The following is a 21,700-nucleotide window of genomic DNA, read 5'->3' on the forward strand; positions in this document are numbered from 1 at the left end:
CTCTGATAAGATCTGCATTGGAAAAAAAAGTTTAGTTTTTGGTTTAATTGAGGCATTTGTTTTCTCTTCCAAATAAAGTGCATGACACTTATATTAGCCACAGAAAATGAGAGAAAAGGAGGATTGCCCTACTTTCCCGGACCTCACTTAGCCTGGTATATGGAAGAAGAAAATATAGAAGATACACTTATATATAGCACAGGTCCCCAAACTTATTAGTAGTCAGTGTCCCAGTGAAAGTGAATGAATTATCAGATGTTGAAATACTTCTTGGGATTTGAGGAAAATTGAGCAAAGGGGTGGGGAATTGGAAGTCCAGGGTGGGTGGGAAAATCCTGGCAAAAAGTAACAATGGATCCAGAAAGGAGATTGGAGTTGGTTTTTTTCCCCCTATGGGCAAAGGTAGATATTTTAAGAAAGAGAAGAGATCAGGAGGAGCCTGAGTGGCTCAGTTGCCTAAGTGTCTGACTTGGGCTCAGGTCATGATCTCAAGGTTTGTGAGTTCTAGCCCTGCTTTGAGCTCTGTGATGACAGTGCGGAGACTACATCAGTTCTTTCTCTCTTCCTCTCTCCTTTCTCTTGCTCTCTCATTCTTTCTCAAACATAAGTGAATAAACTTAAAAAAAAAAGAGGGGCAGAATTTTTCTATTCCCCTCTGCGTTGCTGTATATATTATAGGATAGGAGATTGTGAAGATGAGTATAAGTTTTATATAGAGCACATGATTGTAGAGAGACAATTCTTTGGCAGGGTGAATTAAAATGCTGTTCTTTAAATAAAACAAGAGTGTCCAAAAATAATGAGTTCATTTATCCCAAGCCATTATTGATTGTTGACAGAGCCTGCCACACCACAGCTGCTTACATATTTGTTGGGTATGTCAGGGGGTGAATGGTATGTTTTGCCAGTCACTGACAGTATATAAAGGTCCAAGGCAAGTAGAAGACACACAGTTCACCACATCTTCTCACAACCCACGTGAATCTCCTCTCTTGACAACATGTGTTGCAACTACGGCAACTCCTGTGGCTATGGGTGTGGATATGGCTATGGCTGTGGCTATGGAACTGGCTATGGCTGTGGATATGGCTCCCGATATGGCTGTAGATGTGGCTGTGGATACGGCTCCTGCTGTGGCTATGGCACCAGATATGGCTGTGGATATGGCACCGGATATGGCTGTGGCTATGGCACTGGATATGGCTGTGGCTATGGCTATGGCTATGGCTGCTGTGGCTACCGGCCATTTTGCTATAGGAGATGTTATTCTTCTTGCTGCTAGAACATCACTGACCAAACCCCATATGCTTCTGAAATGACAGGACTTAAGAGAGGGCCGATTCAAGGATCCCATACCCCAAGGTCTATATCCAAGAAATTGCATGCTTCACAGAGGCTTTGACCTCCAGTTAACTATTGTAGGATGGCATCTTTTGGCTGTGTAGTATGATCTTACTCTTTTTCATATGTTGGTCTTCACTTCCTTAATCTCGATTCTGTGTTGTGACTGTGGCAACAATCCTAACACCCCACAGTTGGGCAAATCCTTTATTCTCAATAAAATGGTTCTTTGCTTCTAAGACATCTCTGTGTTCTTGCTTGTGAATTACTCCTTTTTTGAGATGTTTTGTATTCTCTTGAAAGTTGGGCTACAGTATGTTTCATGAACATGAGGGCTCTTCCTTGATATAATACAAGCATTTCTTCTCATACATCAATCAGAGGAAATGTCTTCTTTGCCTGTTTCTCATATTCCTCATGCTCAGGTCCTCAAACCCCAACACAAATCACATAGTATTTCAGAACTGTCACCTGGATATCACAGTGTATCTAGAATGGAGATGGAAGGGAATGACAAGAAGGGATGTCACCTCTTCAGGAGGTTGTGACACAAGCTCAAAGGAGAGGAGGTGTGGCCTGAGTACTTAAAGGATGAATGGAATGAAAGAGAGGGTTTTCAAGATTAATGAAACTTACAAGTGGACTCAGGTGTTTAATGAGCTAAGGAAAGGATAAATTAGAATAAAGAGGCGGTATTGTACCATCTGCATTTTTGTGGAAGCGCGAATACATTTGTTGGCATATATTGAGTCTGAGGAAATTTATTTAGGTCACTTAACTCACAAATAGTTTGGAATGTTTGTGAAAGGTAAATGTCCCACACACTGAAGATATGGGAGCAAAATTATAGCCAGGTTTCCTGCCGTCAGAGTGTATCCATTCTAGTAAGTAAAAAAAAAAAAAAAAAAAAGACTTAATTCAGGTAAATTTAGAGAAATAATTCCTATAGAGAGAATAAACCAGCACCTTTGAGAAGAGAGTGCAGGATGAAGTATTGGGGAGTCTGTTCAAGGAGGTATTTTGACATTTTGTGACCAATGAACGATGCCCGTTGAAGAAAATACTAGAAAGGACAGTGGTAAGTATGAAGGAGAATGAGAAATTCATTAAGTTTTGGGTATGATCAGTGGTGCCACAATTTTTAGTTGAAAAGAGCAAGGACTAGTGCTTTAAATGAGCTCCCTTTGTTTGGTGCAGATGTAAGAATGAGATTGAAAGTCCCAGTTGATTTTCTGAGTTTGAGGGCTTACTACTTTGTTGGGTTCTGACTTCAGTGTTCTATCCCTGTGTGACTTTCCAAATCTCTAACATTTGTCCCTACATCAGAAAATATCTTTTTAGATTCAATTTCCACCAACAGAAAAAAATGACTCACTCTCTCATCTCCATGACAAGGGTCACTGCACAGAGGTTGGGTCTGAGGAACATGGAGCTGGGAGACTCTAAAACACGGCCATTTCCAAGGAAGATGGTTCTGCCATTAAGGTCAGCCCTGGAGGGAGGTTATGCCCAGGATATAATGTGTCCTAACGTTGAAGAAATAGGGCTTATTTTAAGGGTTAGATAGTTTTCATAGATAGGATTTTTGTAAGTCATTTAGAGGACTGACTGTGCTCTGGGTTAATCTGAGGTGGGTACATCTTACAAACAGTAGAAAATAATCTTAATAATTACAGTTTATTAAAAATCAACTCATTGTCTCATTATGTTCTTGTCTTTGAAGGGTTTTTGAAAGAAGGAAGAATCAAATTAGGCATGTATATAATAATTTACAGATCCAGTAAAGGGTTAATCATTTATTAGGAATATAATTTACACAATAGGAAAAATGTGTTTGTAAACCAAAAACTATCTCTAAATGTGAAATTTGAGGCTCACTTAGTCAAAGAACATTTATGACTTTCAGCTTGAATGGAATAAGAACATTGTGATAATATACTGAAGTACCTTATAACTACTAAATGCACATCAACGTTTGAACACATTTTTGTTTTAATGCATTTTTTAATTTGGAAAATATTGATTAATTTCAAATTATGTGCCAGGCACTCTACTTCATGGTGGAATAGGGGTGCACAGAATAAGAGGGGTTTTTTTCTGCCATATTGGATCTGTATTCAGAGAGCTGAATGGAAAGGTACTAGAAATAATGCAATAAAGACAGAAAACTTTTCCAGTAGTTCAGGAGTGTTGTGACCAGAAAGAGGGTGTTTGAAAAGCAAAGTGTGTGTTCTAGGGAACTTGTGCATTAGAATTTATAATTGTGGATGTCAAGAATGGTGGAAATGTAGGGAAATTAAGCTAAAGGACAATTGTAATGCGGTATATTTTCCTTAAGTTTCTTGTAAGGGATGAATCACAGCAGAGTGATCAGATAGACCAGTGACCAGTATAAGAAACATTAGTAGGAAATACTCTCAACTGATGGAAAAATGTCTACTAATGAAAGATCACAGTAAAGGAAATTAGCAGTTTTATGAAACTCCCAGTTGAAAGCATTCAGTAAAGAACTGGAGGTCATCCATTTCTTTGTTGTGGAATTTGTGTGGAGTAGAAGGAATGATCTTCCTGAGTTTGTACTCCCTTTCAGCTTGGATTTTATAGTTTTTACAGTGAAAAGTAATGTAAATTTTGGATTCGGCCCAATTCAGAAAATTATGATTAATGAAAAGCCTAGACAACCAGTATACACAAAAATATCCCAGGAAACAACCAAACAAGCAAAAAAGAGAGACACCTTTCTTTTCTTACTTTCTTTTTTTCTTTCTCTCTTTCCTGTTTTTTTTTTTTTTTCCTTGGTTTTGTGTCTGGTAGTGGAATGATTCTCTATTTGGTTTACTTGAAAGGAAAGGAGGGGAGCCTGGATGGCTCAGGTGGTTAAGCACCAGACTTCAGCTCAGGTCATGATCTCACAGCTTGTGAGTTAGAGCCCTGTGTCAGTCTCTGTGCTGACAGCTCAGAGCCTGGAGTTTGTTTTGGATTTCATATCTCTCTTTGTTCCTCCCCTGCTCATGCTCTGTCTCTCTCTGAAAAATAAGCAGTTAAAAATTTAAAAAATAAAAGAAAGGAAATATTTGGAATTACACACCAGTAAAGAGATAAGCTATAGATGTGAGGTTATCAACCAAGATTTCTAGATCTCAACAGTACTGATATTTTATATCAGATGTTTCAGTGTTGTTGGGGTTTGTTTTGTGGCTTGATTAGAATCTGCCTTCATTTCTCCCACAAGGATCCAGTAGGTATCTAGAGTAGGTCTCTGGATGTCAGAAGCCTGGCAAGATATTGCAATGATTCCAGAAATGAGCTGAAGTATTTCTTTCCTTATGGGCAGAGGTAGATGTTTTAGGAGTGTGGAGAGATCATAAAAGACAAAACTTTCCTAAATTCCCATCAGGTTTCTTATACAAGGTATATTAAAAGACAGGATGTTGTAAACATGATTTCAGTTTTACGTAGAGCACATGATTCTCCTGAAACATGTTTTTAACAGAATGAATTAAAATGCTGTTCTTTAAATAAAACTGGAATCTCCCTAATAATGTGCTCACATTTCCCATGACATTATTGATTGTTGACAGTAATGGCCACAACACAGCTGCTTACATATTTGTTGGGTAAGTCAGGGGGTGAATGGTATGCTCTGTCAATTACTGACAGTATATAAAGGTCCAAGGCAAGTAGAAGACACACAGTTCACCACATCCTCTCAAAACCCACGTGAATTCTCCTCTCTTGACAACATGTGTTGCAACTACGGCAACTCCTGTGGCTATGGCTGCGGATATGGCTATGGCTGTGGATGTGCTCCCTATTATGGCTGTGGTTGTGGAACAGGCTATGGCTGTGGCTGTGGCACTGGATATGGCTGTGGATACGGCTCCTGCTGTGGCTATGGAACCAGATATGGCTGTGGCTATGGCACCGGATATGGCTGTGGCTATGGCTATGGCTCTGGCTGCTGTGGCTACAGGCCATTTTGCTATAGAAGATGTTATTCTTCTTGCTGCTAGAACATCACTGTCTAAGCCCACTTGCTTCTGAAATGACAAGACTTAAGAGATGGCTGATTCAAGGATCTGTTCCCAAGATTTATATTTCCAAGTAATTGTATACTTCACAGAAGTTTTGACCTCAGATAAACATTTGTAGGATGACATCTTCTGGTTTGAGGCTGTGAAGTACTATCTGACTATTTTCCAAATGTTAATCTTTACTCCCCTAATCTGGAGTCTGTTATGTGACTGTGGCAAATCCTGCATTTAGCAAATCCCTTATTCTCAATAAAAATGGTTCTTTGCATCTCACACCTCTCTGTGTTCTTGTTGGTGAATTACTTCTTTTTGAAGTGTTATGACCTCTCTTGAAAATTGGACTGACAATATATTTCATGAAGCTGAGGGCTATTCTTGACATAATACATGCATTTCTTCTCTTATGTGCATCAGAGATAATGCCTTCTCCACCTATTTCCCGTATCCCTAACACCACAACATAAATCACACAATGTAAGAACTGTGTCCTGGAAATCACACTGTATGAAGAACGGAGTCTTAGGGGTAAAGAGGAGTTAGGACACCTCTTCAGGAGGTTGTGACACAAGCCCAAGGGAGAGGAGGTGTGGCCTGAGTGCTTCAAGGATGAATGGAATGGCAGAGAGAGTTTCTGGGATTAAAGAGAAATTAAAACCTGCCTCAGCTGAGATACAAAGAACTAAGGAAAAGCAAAGTAAAATAAAAATGCGTTATCAATCATCAGCATTATAAGGAAAGTGCAAATATATTTGATGGCATATATTGAGTTTGAAGAAAATGATTTAAGTCAATTTATTGACAAATAATTTTGAATGTTTTTGAAAGGGAATGAATTTACACACTGAAGACATAGTAGGAAAGTTATAGGTGAATTTCTTGCTACCAGAGTGTTTACATTCTAATAGGTGATAATAAAAATATAAGAATTAATTCAGATAGATTTAGAGAGATAATTCCTTTGGAGGAAATAAAATAGCATCTTTGGGAAGAGAGTGTAAGTTGAAGTATTGGAGAGTTTGTTCAAGGAGGTATTTTGACATTTGTGTCAAATGAGCTGATGTGAGTTTCAAGAAATACTAGAAAAGACAGTTGTAAGTGTAAAGGGGATGAGAAATCCATTAAGTTTTGAGTATGATCAGTGGTGTCATGATTTTTAGTGCAAAAGAGCAATGGCTAGTGTCTTAAATGGGCTCTGTTTGTTGGCAGGCAGAGATAGAATGAGATTAATAGTTCCAGATGGACTTTCTGAGCTTGAGGGCTTACTACTTTGTTGGATTCTGATGTCCATGTCTTTCTCTCCTATGCCTTTCCAGACCTCTAACATTTAGATCCTACAACAAAAAATGTCTTTTCAGACACAATTTCAACCAACAGAATGAAAGACTCACTGTCTCGTCTCCATGACAAGGGTCATTGCAAAGAGTCCTAGTCTGAGATTCCTGAAGTCTGGAAGACTCCACAACATGGCCACTTCCAAGGAACATGGCTTTGCCATCAAGGTCAGCCCTGGAATGAGGCTATGTCCAAGATATGTGTCTTACCAATGAGGAAAGAGGTGTTCCTTCAAGAGTCCACAATTCTTACAGAAGGAACATCTGTAAGTCATTTCTGGGGACTGACTGTGCTCTGGGTAAATCAGAGGTGAGAAAATTCTATAAACAGGGAAGTCAATTCCAATGATTACAATTTGTTGAGCATCTAACTTACGATTTCATTATGTTCCTTTGCATTGAAGACTTTCTAAAAGAGGGCAGAATAGTATTAATTAGGCATGTGTATCATCATTTCTATTTATAGTAGAGGGTTCTATTTATAGTAGAGGTGATTTGTATATCTGGAGAAATGACTTTGAAGACGAACACATCTCTTCAAAAGGTGAAATTTGTGACTCTCTTAGCAATGATCATTTGGGACTTTCAGCTTGAATGAATTGAGAACATTATGACATATATCCACATTCTTATAGATTCTAAGTGACACTAAAGTTTGAGCATGTTTTTGTTTTAATGAGTCTGTTTGTTATTGGCAGAAATATTGATGGAATTGGAGTTATTTGCCAGGCACCATGCTTAAAACTTATGGATGATTCAAGGATGCACAGAATAAGAGATTTTTTTCTGCCATTACACATCATTATCCTAAGATCTGAATGGAAGAGTATAGAAATAATGCAATAAAGATAAGAAGTGCTTTTCAATAGTTTATGGGTATTGTGACCAGAGAGTGAGTGTTTAAAAAGTATCATGTTTATTCTAGGGAACTTGTGCATTAAAATTTATGGTTTTGAATTTTAGGAATGATGGAAAAGTAGAAAAATTAAAGGTAAAGGACATTTGTAAGGCCATATATATGTTTTAAGCTTTTTGTTAGGGAGGAAACATAGCGGAATGAACAAATAACTTATGACCAATATTAGAAAAAATAGTAGGAAGTATTCTCTACTGAAGGAAAAATTTCTAATAATGAAAGTACTCACAAAAAGAAATCAGCAGCTTTATTAAAATCCCTGTGGAAGGCATTCATTAAAGGACTAGATAATACTCATTTCTTGGTGTTGAAATTTGAGTGTGGAGTAGAAGAAATGATACTTGAATTTGTACTTCTTTCCAGCTAGGATTTCACAGTTGTTACAGTGAAAAGTAATTTAAATTTTGGGATCTGCCTGAATCTGAATATAGTGACCTAGACAATGAAGATAAGAAAAACATCACAAACAAACAAACAAATAANTGTCTGGAGATGGAGAGGTTGGATGTTTAGTTTAGTTGAGAAGAGAGGGAATATTTGGACTTAGACAAAAGTAAAGAGAGAGGCTAATTTATAGATGCAAGGTGACAAAACAAGGTTTCTAGATCTCAGCACTATTGACATTTGACATGAGGTGTTTCAACGTTGTTGAGGGCTTTTCTGTGCCCTGAAATGTGCATCATTCCTAGCTTCTACCAAATGGAGCCAGTAGGTATGTGCAGTAGGTCTCTGGATGCCAGAGGCCAGGCAAGATGTTGCAATGATTCCAGAAAGGAACTGAAGTATTTATTACCTTATGGGCAGAGGTATACATTTTAGGAGTGTAGAGAGATCAAGAAGGACAAAACTTTCCTAAAATCCCTGCATCCATCTTATTAAATGATTCAAGATTGTGAACATGGATTTTAGGTTTACTTAGGGTACATGATACTACTGAGAAATTTTTTTGGCAAAGTGAATTAAAATGCCATTCTTTAAATAAAACTGGAGACTCCAATAGAATGAATTCCCATTTTCATGAGACATTTATTGGTTGTTGACAGTGATTGGCATACCAGAGCTGCTTACATATTTGTCGGGTAAGTCAGGGGATGAATGATATGCTCTGTCAATTACTGACAGTATATAAAGGTCCAAGGCAAGTAGAAGACACACAGTTCACCACATCCTCTCACATTCCACGTGAATTCTCATCTCTTGACAACATGTGTTGCAACTCCTGTGGCTATGGCTGCGGATATGGCTATTGCTGTGGCTGTGGCCCCTACTATGGCTGTGGTTATGGAACAGGCTATGGCTGTGGTTATGGAACAGGCTATGGCTGTGGCTATGGTGTTGGATATGGCTGTGGATATGGCTCCCGATATGGCTGTGGATACGGTTCCTGCTGTGGCTATGGCACCGGATATGGCTGTGGCTCTGGCACCGGATATGGCTGCTGTGGCTACCGGCCATTTTGCTATAGAAGATGTTATTCTTCTTGCTGCTAGAACATCACTGTCTAAGCCCAATTTGCTTCTGAAATGACACACCTTAAGAGAGGGCTCTTCCAAGGATCTATACACCAAGATTTCTATATCTAAAACATTGCATGCTTCATAGAATATTTGACCTCAGGTGAACATTTGTAGGATGGCATCATGTGGCTTGAGGCTATGGGGTATCATCTGATACTTTTCCGTAAAGTGTTGGCGTTTACCCCTTTAATCTGGATTCTGTGTTGTGACTTTGGCAGGGATCCTAACATCTCACATTTGGAAACCTCCTTATTCTCAATAAAAATGTTTAATTACTTTTAAAAAATCTGTGTTCTTGCTTGTGAATGACTCCTTTCTTGAGGTGTTACAACATCTCTTGAAAATTGGGCTGACAATATGTCTCATGTACCTGGGTCTCTTTCTTGATATCATACAAGCATTTCTTTTCTTACATGCATCGGATATAATGTCTTATCACCTAATTCTCATATCTCTACTGTGCCCTGGAACTCACACTGTAGGTAGAATGGACGTGGAAGGAAAGATGAAGAGGGATGTCACCTTTTGGGGAGGTTGTGGCATATGCCCAAGGGAAAGTGGCTGAGGCCTGAGCACTTAAAGAACGAATAGGATAGAAGAGAGAATTTCTGGTATTAATGAGAAATTGAAAGCTGCCTCAGCTGAAGTATAAGAATAAGAATAAGTTAGAAGAAAAATGTGGTATCATATCATCTGAATTGGATGGATTTGCTAATATATTTTTTGGCATAAATTGAGTTTGAAGAAATTGATTTAAGTCACTTAATTGACAAATAGTTTTGAACGTTTTTGAAAGAGAACTGTCCTACATACTGAAGAAACAGGAGCAAAATTTTAGAATAATTTCTTACCATCAGAGTGTTTACAAACTAGTAGGTGTTAATATATATTTTGTGAGTTAATGAAGATAAATTTAGACAGATAATTGGCATGGGGGGAATAAAACTGCTTCCTGGGGAAGACAATGAAGGTGAAATATTGGATATTTCAGGGAGTTATTTTGATGTTTTGTGTCACATGAACTGATCTAAGTTGCTAGAATGACTAGAAAGAACAGTATTAAGTAAAAAGGGGGAAGAGAAATTCATTAAGTTTTGGGTATGATCAGTGCTGCCATACTTTTCAGTTGAAAAGAGGAAGGACTAGTGCTTTAATGATATCATTTAGTGCCTTACTTGATACAGATTTAAGAACAGGATGAAAAGCCCAACTCTTTCTGAGTTTGAGAACCTACTGATTTGTTGGGGTGTGCTTTGAGTGTCCTTCCCTCATGTGCCATTCCAGAGTTCTAACATTCAGATCTTACAATAGAAAATGTATTTCAGACTCAAATTCAAATTCAACTACCAGTGAAAAGTGACTCACTGACTGATCTCCATGACAAGGATCAATGCACAAAGTCTGAGTGTGAGGTACCTGGAGTTTGGAGACTCTGAAATATGTCCAATTTTAAGGAACATGGTCCTTCCATCAAGATCAGCCCTGGACTGAGGCTATGCCCAGAATGTTAAGTGTCCTACTGATGAAGAATTACAATTTCTCTCAAGGAATGGAGCTTTCACAAATGGAATATTCTAAGTCTGATCTGATGACTGAATATGCTCTGGGTAGTCTAAGATGGGTACACACTACAAACCGAGGAAGAGAATTCTAATAATTACAGTTTGTTGAAAATCTACTCATTGTTTCATAATGTTCCTTGTCTTTGAAGGCTTTCTGAAAGAGGGAAGAATATCATCAATTAGGCACGTGCATCATAATTTACATATCCAGTAAAGGGTTGATTATTTATAAGGCATGGAAGATAATTTGTGGAAAATGTGTCCATAAACAGACAAATATCTTTAAAGTGTGAAATTTGAGACTCTCTTAGTCCAAGACTATTTGGGACTCAGGTTGAATGGAATGAGAATATTGAGATCATAGACTGAAATATTTTGTCTTCTAAATGGCACACTAACATTTGCCATTTTTCTGTTTTAAGGCATTATTTTTTAATTGGGGAAATATTGACTGATTTCAAATTATGTGCCAGACACTCTACTTCATGGTGGAATAGGGGTGCACAGAATAAGAGATTTTTTTTTCTGCCTTATGGATCTGTGTTCAGAGATCTGAATGGAAAGGTACTAGAAATAATGCAATAAAGATAGAAAACGTTTTCAATAGTTCAGGAGTGTTGTGACCAGAAAGAGGGTGTTAGAAAAGCAGAGTGTGTGTTCTATGGATCTTGTTCATTAGAATTTATAGTTTTGAATTTTAAGAATGGTGGAAAGGTAGAGAAAATTAAGGTAAGAATAATTGTAATGGAGTATATTTTTCCTTAAGCTTCTTATAAGGGATGAATCACAGCAGAGTGGTCAGATAGACCAGTGACTAGTATAAGAAACAGTAGTAGGAAATACTGTCAACTGTATTGTAAAATGTCTACTAATGAAAGATCACAGTAAAGGAAATTAGCAGTTTTATGAAACTCCCAGTTGAAAGCATTCAATAAAGAACTGGAGGTCATCCATTTCTTTGCTGTGGAATTTTAGTGTGGAGTAGAAGGTATGAACTTCCTGAGTTTGTACTCCCTTCCAGCTTGGATTTTATAGTTGTTACAGTAAAAAGTAGTGTAAATTTTGGATTCTGCCCAGTGCAGAAAATGGTGGTTGATGTAACAGCTAGATAGCCAAGGTAAGCAACAACATCCCAAGAAACAACCAAACAAAAAAAGAGATTTCTTTCTTTCTTTCTTTCTTTCTTTCTTTCTTTCTTTCTTTCTTTCTTTCTTTCTTTCTTTCTTTCTTTCTTTCTTTCTTTCTTTCTTTCTTTCTTTCTTTCTTCCTTTCTTCCTTTCTTCCTTTCTTCCTTCCTTCCTTCCTTCCTTCCTTCCTTCCTTCCTTCCTTCCTTCCTTCCTTCCTTCCTTTTTGACTACATGTCTGGTAATGGAATGATTGGGTATTGGGTTTAGTTGAGAAAAAATGAAGTGTTTGGAATCAGACACCAATAAAGAGAGAAGATATAGATGTGAGGTTACAAACCAAGGTTTCTAGATCCCAACACTACCGACATTTTACCTCAGATGTTTCAGTGTTGTTGGGGTTTGTTCTGTGGCCTGGAAATAGCATCTTCCCTCATTTATCCCACATGGAGCTAGTAGGTAAATGCAATGGGTATCTGGGTGTGAAAAACCTAGTGAAAATTTTCAAGGAATCTAGCAAGCAAATGGAGTCATTTTCTTTCCTACAAGGAGAAGTAGATATTTTAGGAAAGCAGAGAGATCAAGAGGACAAAATTTTCCTAAACTTCCCTCAACCATGATATATAAGGTATATTAAATAATGGTAAGTTGTGAAGTTGGGTATCAGCTTTATGTATGGCACGTGATTCTAGTGAGACAATTCTTTGGCAGAGCAAATTAAAATGCTGTTCTTTAAATAAAACTGGAGACTCCAATAGAATGAATTCACGTTTTCTCAAGACATTTATTGGTTGTTGACAGTGATTGACATACCAGAGCTGCTTACATATTTGTCGGGTAAGTCAGGGGGTGAATGGCATGCTTTGCCAATTACTGACAGTATATAAAGGTCCAAAGCAAGTAGAAGACACACAGTTCACCTCATCCTCTTGCAACCCCCGTGAATTCTCATCTCTTGACAACATGTGTTGCAACTACGGCAACTCCTGTGGCTATGGCTGTGGCTATGGCTATGGCTGCGGATGTGGCCCCTATTATGGCTGTGGTTATGGAACAGGCTATGGCTGTGGCTATGGAACTGGCTATGGCTGTGGATATGGCTCCCGATATGGCTGTGGATACGGCTCCTGCTGTGGCTATGGCACTGGATATGGCTGTGGCTATGGTACCAGATATGGCTGTGGCTATGGCACTGGATATGGCTGCTGTGGCTACCGGCCATTTTTCTATAGAAGATGTTATTCTTCTTGCTGCTAGAACATCAATGTCAAAGCCACTTTTGCTTCTGAAATTGCACACCTTAAGAGATGGCTGATTCAGTGATCCACACTCCAAGATTTCTATATCCAAAAGCTTGCATGTTTAAGGAAGTTTTGACCTCCAGCTAACATTTGTATAAAGGCATATTGTGGTTGGAGGCTACGTGTATCAACTGACTATTTTCCAAATGTTAATCTTTACTCCCTTAATCTGGATTCTGTTTTGAGACTGTGACAACAGTCCTAAATTCCCACTGTTAGGCAAATCCCTTATTCTCAATAAACATGTTTCATTCCTTCTAACACATCTCTGTGTTCTTGCTTGTGAATGATTCCTTTATTGAGGTGTTATGGCTTCTCTTGAAGATCAGGCAACAATATGTTTCACGAACCTGGGGTTCTTCCTAGATATAATACAAGCATCAGAGATAATATCTTCTTCATCTATTTCTCATATCCATAACACTGCAACACTGTGTAAAGCTATGTCCTTGAAATCACACCATGTCTAGAATGGAGCTGGAGGCTTGAGGTGTAAGAGGAGGAGTTAAGACACCTCTTCAGGAAATTGTGACACAAGCCCAAGGGGGAGGAGGTGTGGTGTGAGTGCTTCAAGGATGGAATAGAAGAGAGACTTTCAGGGATTAATGAAAAGTTGGAAGCTGCCTCGGTGGAGATATAAAAAACTTAGAAACAGAGAAGCAAAAGAAAAATGTGGTATTTTATCATCTGCATTTTGATGGAAGTGCAAATACATTTGTTGGCATACATTGAGTTGAGGAAATTGATTTAAGTCAATTAATTCATTTGGAATCTTTTGAAAGGGAACTGTCTTATACGCTGAAGGCATAGTAGGAAAGTTCTAGGTGAATTTCTTGCTCTCAGAGTGTTTCCATTCTAGTAGGTTAATAAAAAAATTAAGAATTAATTCAGATAAATTTAGAGAGATAATTCCTATGGAGGGACTAAAACAGCATCCTTGAGAAGAGTACAGATTGGAGTATTGAAGAGTTAGCTCAAGGAGGTATTTTGACATTTGTGTCAAATGAGCTGATGTGAGTGTCAGGAAATACTAGAAAGGACAGTTATAAGTGTAAAGGAGAAAGAGGAATTCATTAAGTTTTGGGTATGATCAGTAGTGCCACAACTTTTAGTGCGAAAGAGCAATAACTAGTGCCTTAAATCGGCTCTCTGATGGGGCAGAGATAGAATGAGATTAATAGTTCCAGTTGATTTTCTGAGTTTGAGGGCTTACTATTTTGTTGAATTCTGATTTCAGTGTCCTTCTCTCCTATACCTTTCCAGACCTCTAACATTTAGATCGTACAACAAAAAATGTCTTTTCAGGCACAATTTCAACCAACAGAATGAAAGACTCACTGTCTCATCTCCATGATCAGGGCCATTGCACAAAGTCCTAGTCTGAGTTTCCTGAAGTTTGGAGACTCCACAACTTGGCCACTTCCAAGGAACATGGCCCTGCCATCAAGGTCAGCCCTGGAGCGAGACTATCTTACTTATGAGGAAAGAGGTGTTCCCTTAAGATCTGGACAATTTTCACAGAAGGGGCATCTGTAAGTCATTTCTGGGGACTGACTGTGCTCTGGGTAAATCAGAGGTGAGAAAATTCTATAAACAGGGAAGTCAATTCCAATGATTACAATTTGTTGAGCATCTAACTTACGATTTCATTATGTTCCTTTGCATTGAAGACTATCTGAAAGAGGGCAGACTAGTATTAATTAGGCATGTGTGTCATCGTTTCTATTTATAGTAGAGGGTTTATTATTTATTAGGCATAGGGGGTGATTTGTATATTTGGAAAAATGACTTTGAAGATGAACACATCTCTTCAAAAGGTGAAATTTGTGACTCTCTTAGCAATGATCATTTGGGACTTTCAGCTTGAATGAATTGAGAACATTATGACATATATCCACATTCTTATAGATTCTAAGTGACACTAAAGTTTGAGCATGTTTTTGTTTTAATGAGTCTGTTTGTTATTGGCAGAAATATTGATGGAATTAAAACTATGTGCCAGGCACCATGCTTAGAACTTACCGATGATTCAAAGATGCACAATATTATTTTTTCTGCCATTACACATCATTATCCCGAGATCTGAATGGAAGTATATTAGAAATAATAAAATAAAGGTAGGAAGTGTTTTTCAAGAATTCATGGGCATTGTGACCAGTAAGTGAGTGTTTAAAAAGTATCATGTCTACTCTAGGGAACTCACGCATTAGAATTTATTGTTTTGAATTTCAGGAATGATGGAAAAGTAGAAAAATTAAAGGTAAAGAATGTTTGTAAGGCCATATATATGTTTTCAGCTTGTTAGAAATGAAATAGGTTAGGTATTGAGTGATCAGATAAAAAATAGTAGGAAGTATTCTCAGTTGAAGAAAAATATCTAATAATGAAAGTTCTCAAAAAAGGAAATCAGCGACTCTACTAAAATCCCCGTGGAAGGCATTCAATAAAGGACTGGATGACATTCATTTCTTGGTGTTGAAATTTGAGTGTGGAGTAGAAGAGATGACAGTGAATTTGTATTCCTTTCCAGTTAGGATTTCATAGTTGTTACAGTGAAAAGTAATTTAAATTTTGGATTCTGCCTGAATCTGAATGCAGTGACCTAAACAATGAAAATAAACAGAAACATCACAAACAAACAAAACACCTTTCCCCCCCACTGTATGTCTGGTGATGGAGAGGGTGGATGTTTAGTTTAGTTGAGGAGAAAGGGAATATTTGGACTTAGACACTAGTAATGAGAGAAGCTAATTTATAGATGTGAGGATACAAAACAAGATTTCTTGATCTTAACACTTTTGAAATTTGACATGAGATGTTTCAATGTTGTTGAGGGCTTTTCTGTGCCCTGAAATGGGCATCATTCCTAGCTTCTACCACATGGAGCCAGTAGGTATCTGCAGTAGGTCTCTGGATGCTGGAGGCGGGCAAGATGTTGCAATGATTTCATAAAGGAGCTGAAGTATTTCTTTCCTTATGGGCAGAGGCATACATTTTAGGCGTGTCGAGAGATCAAGAAGGACAAAACTTTCCTAAATTCCCCTCAGCCTTCATATATAAGATATATTAAATCATAGGACATTGTAAACATGGATTTTAGTTTTAATTAGAGCACATGATTCTCCTCAAACATTTTTTTGGCAGAATGAATTAAAATGCTGCTCTTTAAATAAAGTTGGAATCTCCATAATAATGAGCTCTCATTTCCCTTGGCATTATTGACTGTTGACAATGTCGGGCACAACATAGTTGCTTACATATTTGTTGGGTAAGTCAGGGGGGTGAATGGCATGATCTGTCAATTACTGACAGTATATAAAGGTCCAAGTCTAGTAGAGGACACACAGTTCACCACATCCTCTCACAACCCACGTGAATTCTCTCTTGACAACATGTGTTGCAACTACGGCAACTCCTGTGGCTATGGCTGCGGATATGGCTATGGCTGTGGATGTGGCCCCTATTATGGCTGTGGTTATGGAACAGGTTATGGCTGTGGCTATGGAACTGGCTATGGCTGTGGATATGGCTCCCGATATGGCTGTGGATATGGCTCCTGCTGTGGCTATGGCACCGGATATGGCTGTGGCTATGGCACCGGATATGGATGTGGTTATGGCTATGGCTCTGGCTGCTGTGGCTACCAGCCATTTTCCTATAGAAGATGTTATTCTTCTTGCTGCTAGAACATCACTGTCCAAGCCCACTTGTTTCTTAAATAAGGTGGCTTAAGAGAGAGCTTATTCAAGAATCCATATGCCAAGACTTCTATATCCAAGAAATTGCATGCTTTGTAGAAGATTTGGGCACCAGTTAACTTTTTTAAGATGGCATCTTGTGGCTGCGTAGTATCATCTAACTCTTTTCCATATGTTGGTTTTTACTCCCTTAATCTGGATTCTGTTTTGTGACTGTGGCAATGCACTTAACATCCCATATGTGTGAAAATCCCTTATTTCCAATAAAAATAGTTCTTTGCTTCTAACACATCTCTGTGTTCTTGATTGTGAATTACACCATTTTTGAGGTCTTATGGCTTCTCTTGAAAATTGGGCTGACATATTTTTCATGAACCTAGGGCTCTTCCTTGATATAATGCAAGCATTCTTCTCATACATGCATCAGAGAAAATGTCTTCTTCACCTGTTTCTTATATCTCTCATGCTCAGGCCCTCACAACTCAGTGCAAATCACACAGTATTTCAAAATTTTGCCCTGGAAGTCACACTGTACCTAGAACTGAGCTGAAGGGAAAGATGATGAGGAATATTACCTCTTCAAGAAGTTGTGACAGAAGCCCAATGCCAGTAGGTGTGGCCTGAGTGCTTAAAGGAGAAGTGTAAAGGAAGAAAGAGTTTCTGTTGGTAATGAGAAATCAGAAGCTGCCACAGCTGAGTTATAAGGATCCAAGGAAAGGATAAGTTAGAAGAAAAATGTGACATCATTTCATCTGAATTTGATTGTTTGCTAATATATTTGTTGGCATATACTGAGTTTAAGGAAATTGATAAGTCACTTAATTGACAAATAGTTTTGAATGTTTTTGAAAGAGAACTGTCCTACACACTGAAGAGGAAGGATCAAATTGGAGAATAATTTCTTGTTCTCACAGTGTTTACATACTAGTAGGTGTTAATATTTTATGAATTATTTTAGATAAATTTAGACATATAATTGACATTGGGGGAATAAAACTGCTTCCTGGGGGAGACAATGAAGATGAAATATTTGATAGTTCAGGGAGGCATTTTCATGTTTTGTGTCAAATGAACCAATCCAAGTTTGATAGAGTGACTAGAAAAGACAGTACTAAGTAAAAAGGGGTAAGAGAATTTCATTAAGTTTTGGGTATGATTAGCGCTGCCACAGTTTTCAGTTGAAAAGAGGAAGGACTAGGGGTTTAATTGGTATCATTTAGGGACTTACTCGATACTGATATAAGAATCGGATGAAAAGCCCAATTCTGAGTTTGAGAACCTACTAGTTTGTTGGAGTCTGATATCAGTGTCCTTCTCTCATGTGCCATTCCAGAATTCTAACATTCAGATCCTACTATTAAAAAAAAGGATTTCAGACTCAAATTCAACCAGCAGTGAAAAGTGACTCACTGACTGATCTCCATGACAAGGGTCACTGCGCAAGTCTGAGCCTGAGGACTTGTAGCTTGGAGACTCCACAACATGGCCAATTCCAAGAAAAATAGCTCTGTCATCAAGGTCAACCCTGGAGAGAGGCTATGCCCAAGATATAATGTTTTCTGTTGATGAAGAAAAAGGGCTTCTTTCAAGAGTTGGACAGTTTTTACAGATGGAACATCTTTAAGTCAAATCTGGGGACTGACTGTCCTATGGGTAAATGTGAGGTGGGGAAATCCTACAAAGATGAGAAGGGAATTCCAACAATTAAGTTCATTGAAGAACTAACTTATGATTTCATTTATGTTTCTTGTCATTGAATACTTTCTGGAAGAGGTTAGAATATCATTAATTAGGCATGTGTATCAAAATTTACATATGTAGTAAAGGACAGATCATTTATGAAGCATTTAAGATCATTTATACCTCTGGAAAAATGTCTTTGTAAACTAACACACATATTGAAAATGTAAAATTTGTGACTCTCTTAGTCAAAGAACATTTGAGACTTTCAGCTTAAGTGAAATGAAAACACTCCAATGTTAGAACATGTTTTGTTTTAATGTATCAGCTCAAGTGAAATGAGAACACACCAAAGTTAGCATGTTTTATATTCTTGCATCTGTTTTTACTGGTGGAAATATAGATGGATTTCAAATTATGTGCCAAGCAGTCTACTTAGAACTTGTGATTCAGGGATGTACAAAATATAGATTTTTTTCTGCTGTTATAGGTCAGTATCCAGAGAGCTGAATGGAAATGTACTAGAAATAATGCAATAAATATCGGAGTGGATTTCAATGGATCAGGCATATGGTGGCCAGAAAGTGTGTGCTTGAAAATTAACATGTCTATTCTAGGGAACTTGTACATTAGAATTTATCGTTTTGAATTTCAAGACTGACAGAAAAGGAGAGAAAATAAAAGATAAAGAATAATAAGAATAATTGCATGGGACCTATTTTCTTAAGCTTCTTGTTAGTGATGACACATAGCAGACTGATCAAACAGATTAGTGACCAGTATTATAAAAAACAGTGGGAGGTATTTGTAACTGAAGGAAAAATGTCTAATAATGAAAGTTCTCAGAAAAGAAAATCAGCAGCTTTATGAAAAATCTCTGTCGAAGGCACTCATAACTTTGTTGTTGAAATATGAATGTGGAGTAGAAGGAAAATTTCCTGAGTTTCTACTTCCAGCTCAGATTTCACAATTGTTACAGCAGAAAGTAATTTAAATTTTGGATTGTGCCTGAATCTGAAAATAGTGACCTAGTCAACAAAAATAACCAAAAATATCACAAACAAACAATAACCAACTTTGTTTTTAAATTACACATCTGCTGATGGAAAGGTCAGATGTTTCGTTTAATTGAGAAGAAAGGGAATATTTGGACTTAGACACCAATACAGAAAGAACTTAATTTATAGATGCAATGTTATAAACCAAATTTTCTGGATCTCAGCACTATTGACATTTGACATTAGATCTTTCAATGTTCTTCTGGGTTGTTCTGTGCCCTGAGATTATCATCATCCCTGGTTTCTCCCACAAGGAGCCAGTAGGTATCTATAGTAGGTATCTGGGTACAAGAAGCCTGGCAAGAAGTTGCAATGATTCCAGAATGGAGTTGGGTGTTGCTTCCTTCCTTAAGGGCAGAGGTAGATATTTTGAGAAGGAGGAGAGATCAAGAGGGACAAAATTTTCCTAAATTCCCTCTAAATTTGTTATAGGAAGTATATTAAAAGGAGGTTGTGAAGTTTGGAATAAGTTTTATGTAAAGCATATGATTCTACTGAGACAATTCTCTGGCAGAGGGAATTAAAATGCTGCTCTTTAAATAGGGGCCCCTGGGTGGCTCAGTCTGTTAAGCATATGACTCTTGATTTCAGCTCAAATCATGATCTCATGGTTCATGAGTTGGAGTCCCGCACTGGGCTCTGCACTGGCAGAGCAGAGCCTGCTTGGGATTCTCTCTCTGTCTCTCTGCCTCTCTTCTGCTCATGCTCTATCTCTCAAAATAAATCAATTAACTTAAAAAAATTCTTGCTCTTTAAATAAAATGGGAGTCACCAAAATAATAAGCTCACTTTACCCAAGACATTATTGATTGTTGACAGTCACTGGCACAGCATAGTTGCTTACATATTTGTTGGATAAGTCAGGGGGTGAATGGCATGCTTTGCCAATTACTGACCATATATAAAGGTCCAAGGCAAGTAGAAGACACACAGTTCACCACATTCTCTCACAACCTGTGTGAATTCTCGCCTCTTGACAGCATGTATTGCAACTACAGCAACTCCTGTGGCTATGGCTGCGGATATGGCTATGGCTGTGGCTGTGGCCCCTATTACGGCTGCACTTATAGAACAGGCTATGGCTGTGGCTATGGAACTGGCTATGGTTGTGGATATGGCTCCCGATATGGCTGTGGATATGGCTCCTGCTGTGGCTATGGCACCAGATATGGCTGTGGCTATGGCTATGGCTCTGGTTGCTGTACCTACCGGCCATTTTTCTATAGAAGATGCTATTCTTCTTGCTGCTAGAACATCATTGTCCCAGCCCACTTGCTTCTGAAATGACATCTTAAGAGAGGGCTAATTCAAGGATCCATATCCCAAGATTTCTCTATCCAAGAAATTGCATGCTTCATAGATTTGAACACCAGCTAACATTTGTAGGATGGCATTTTATGGCTTGAGGCTGTGTTGTATTGTCTGACAATTTTCTAAATGTTGGTCTTTACTCCCTTAATCTGGATTCTGTTTTGTGACTGTGGCAACGATCCTAATATCCCACAGCTGGGAAAATCCCTTATTCTCAATAAAGATGGTTCATTGTTTCTAACACATCTCTGTGTTCTTGATTGTGAATTACTCCTTATTTTGAAGTGTTATGGCCTCTCTTGAAAATCTAGCTGACAATATGTTTCATGAACCTAGAGCTCTTCCTTGATATAGCACAAGAATTTCTTCTCTTATGTGCATCAGAGATAATGTCTTCTGCATCTATTTCTTATATTTTTCATACTCAGCCCTCACACAGTATTTCAAAACTGTATCCTGGAAATCACACTGTAGCTAGAATGGAGGTAATGGAGCAGGATGAGGTGGCATGTCACCTCTTCAGGAGGTTGTGACAGAAGCCCAAAGGAAAGGAGGTATGGCTTGAGTACTTAAAGGATAAATGGAATGGAAGAGAGTTCTCAGGATTAATGAGAAATTTGAAGCAGACCCAGGTGATAGATGAATAACTAAGGAAAGAATAAGTAGAATAAAAATGTGGTATCATATCATCTGCATTTTGATGGACGTGCAAACACATTTGTTTGCATATATTGAGTTTGTGAAACTGATATTTGCCACTTAACTGACAAATAGTTTTGAATATTTTTGAAGGGGAACTGTCTTACACACTCATGATACAGATCCA

Source organism: Crocuta crocuta, unplaced genomic scaffold (assembly GCF_008692635.1).
Source record: "Crocuta crocuta isolate KB4526 unplaced genomic scaffold, BGI_CrCroc_1.0 scaffold369, whole genome shotgun sequence".
NCBI lineage: Eukaryota > Metazoa > Chordata > Mammalia > Carnivora > Hyaenidae > Crocuta > Crocuta crocuta.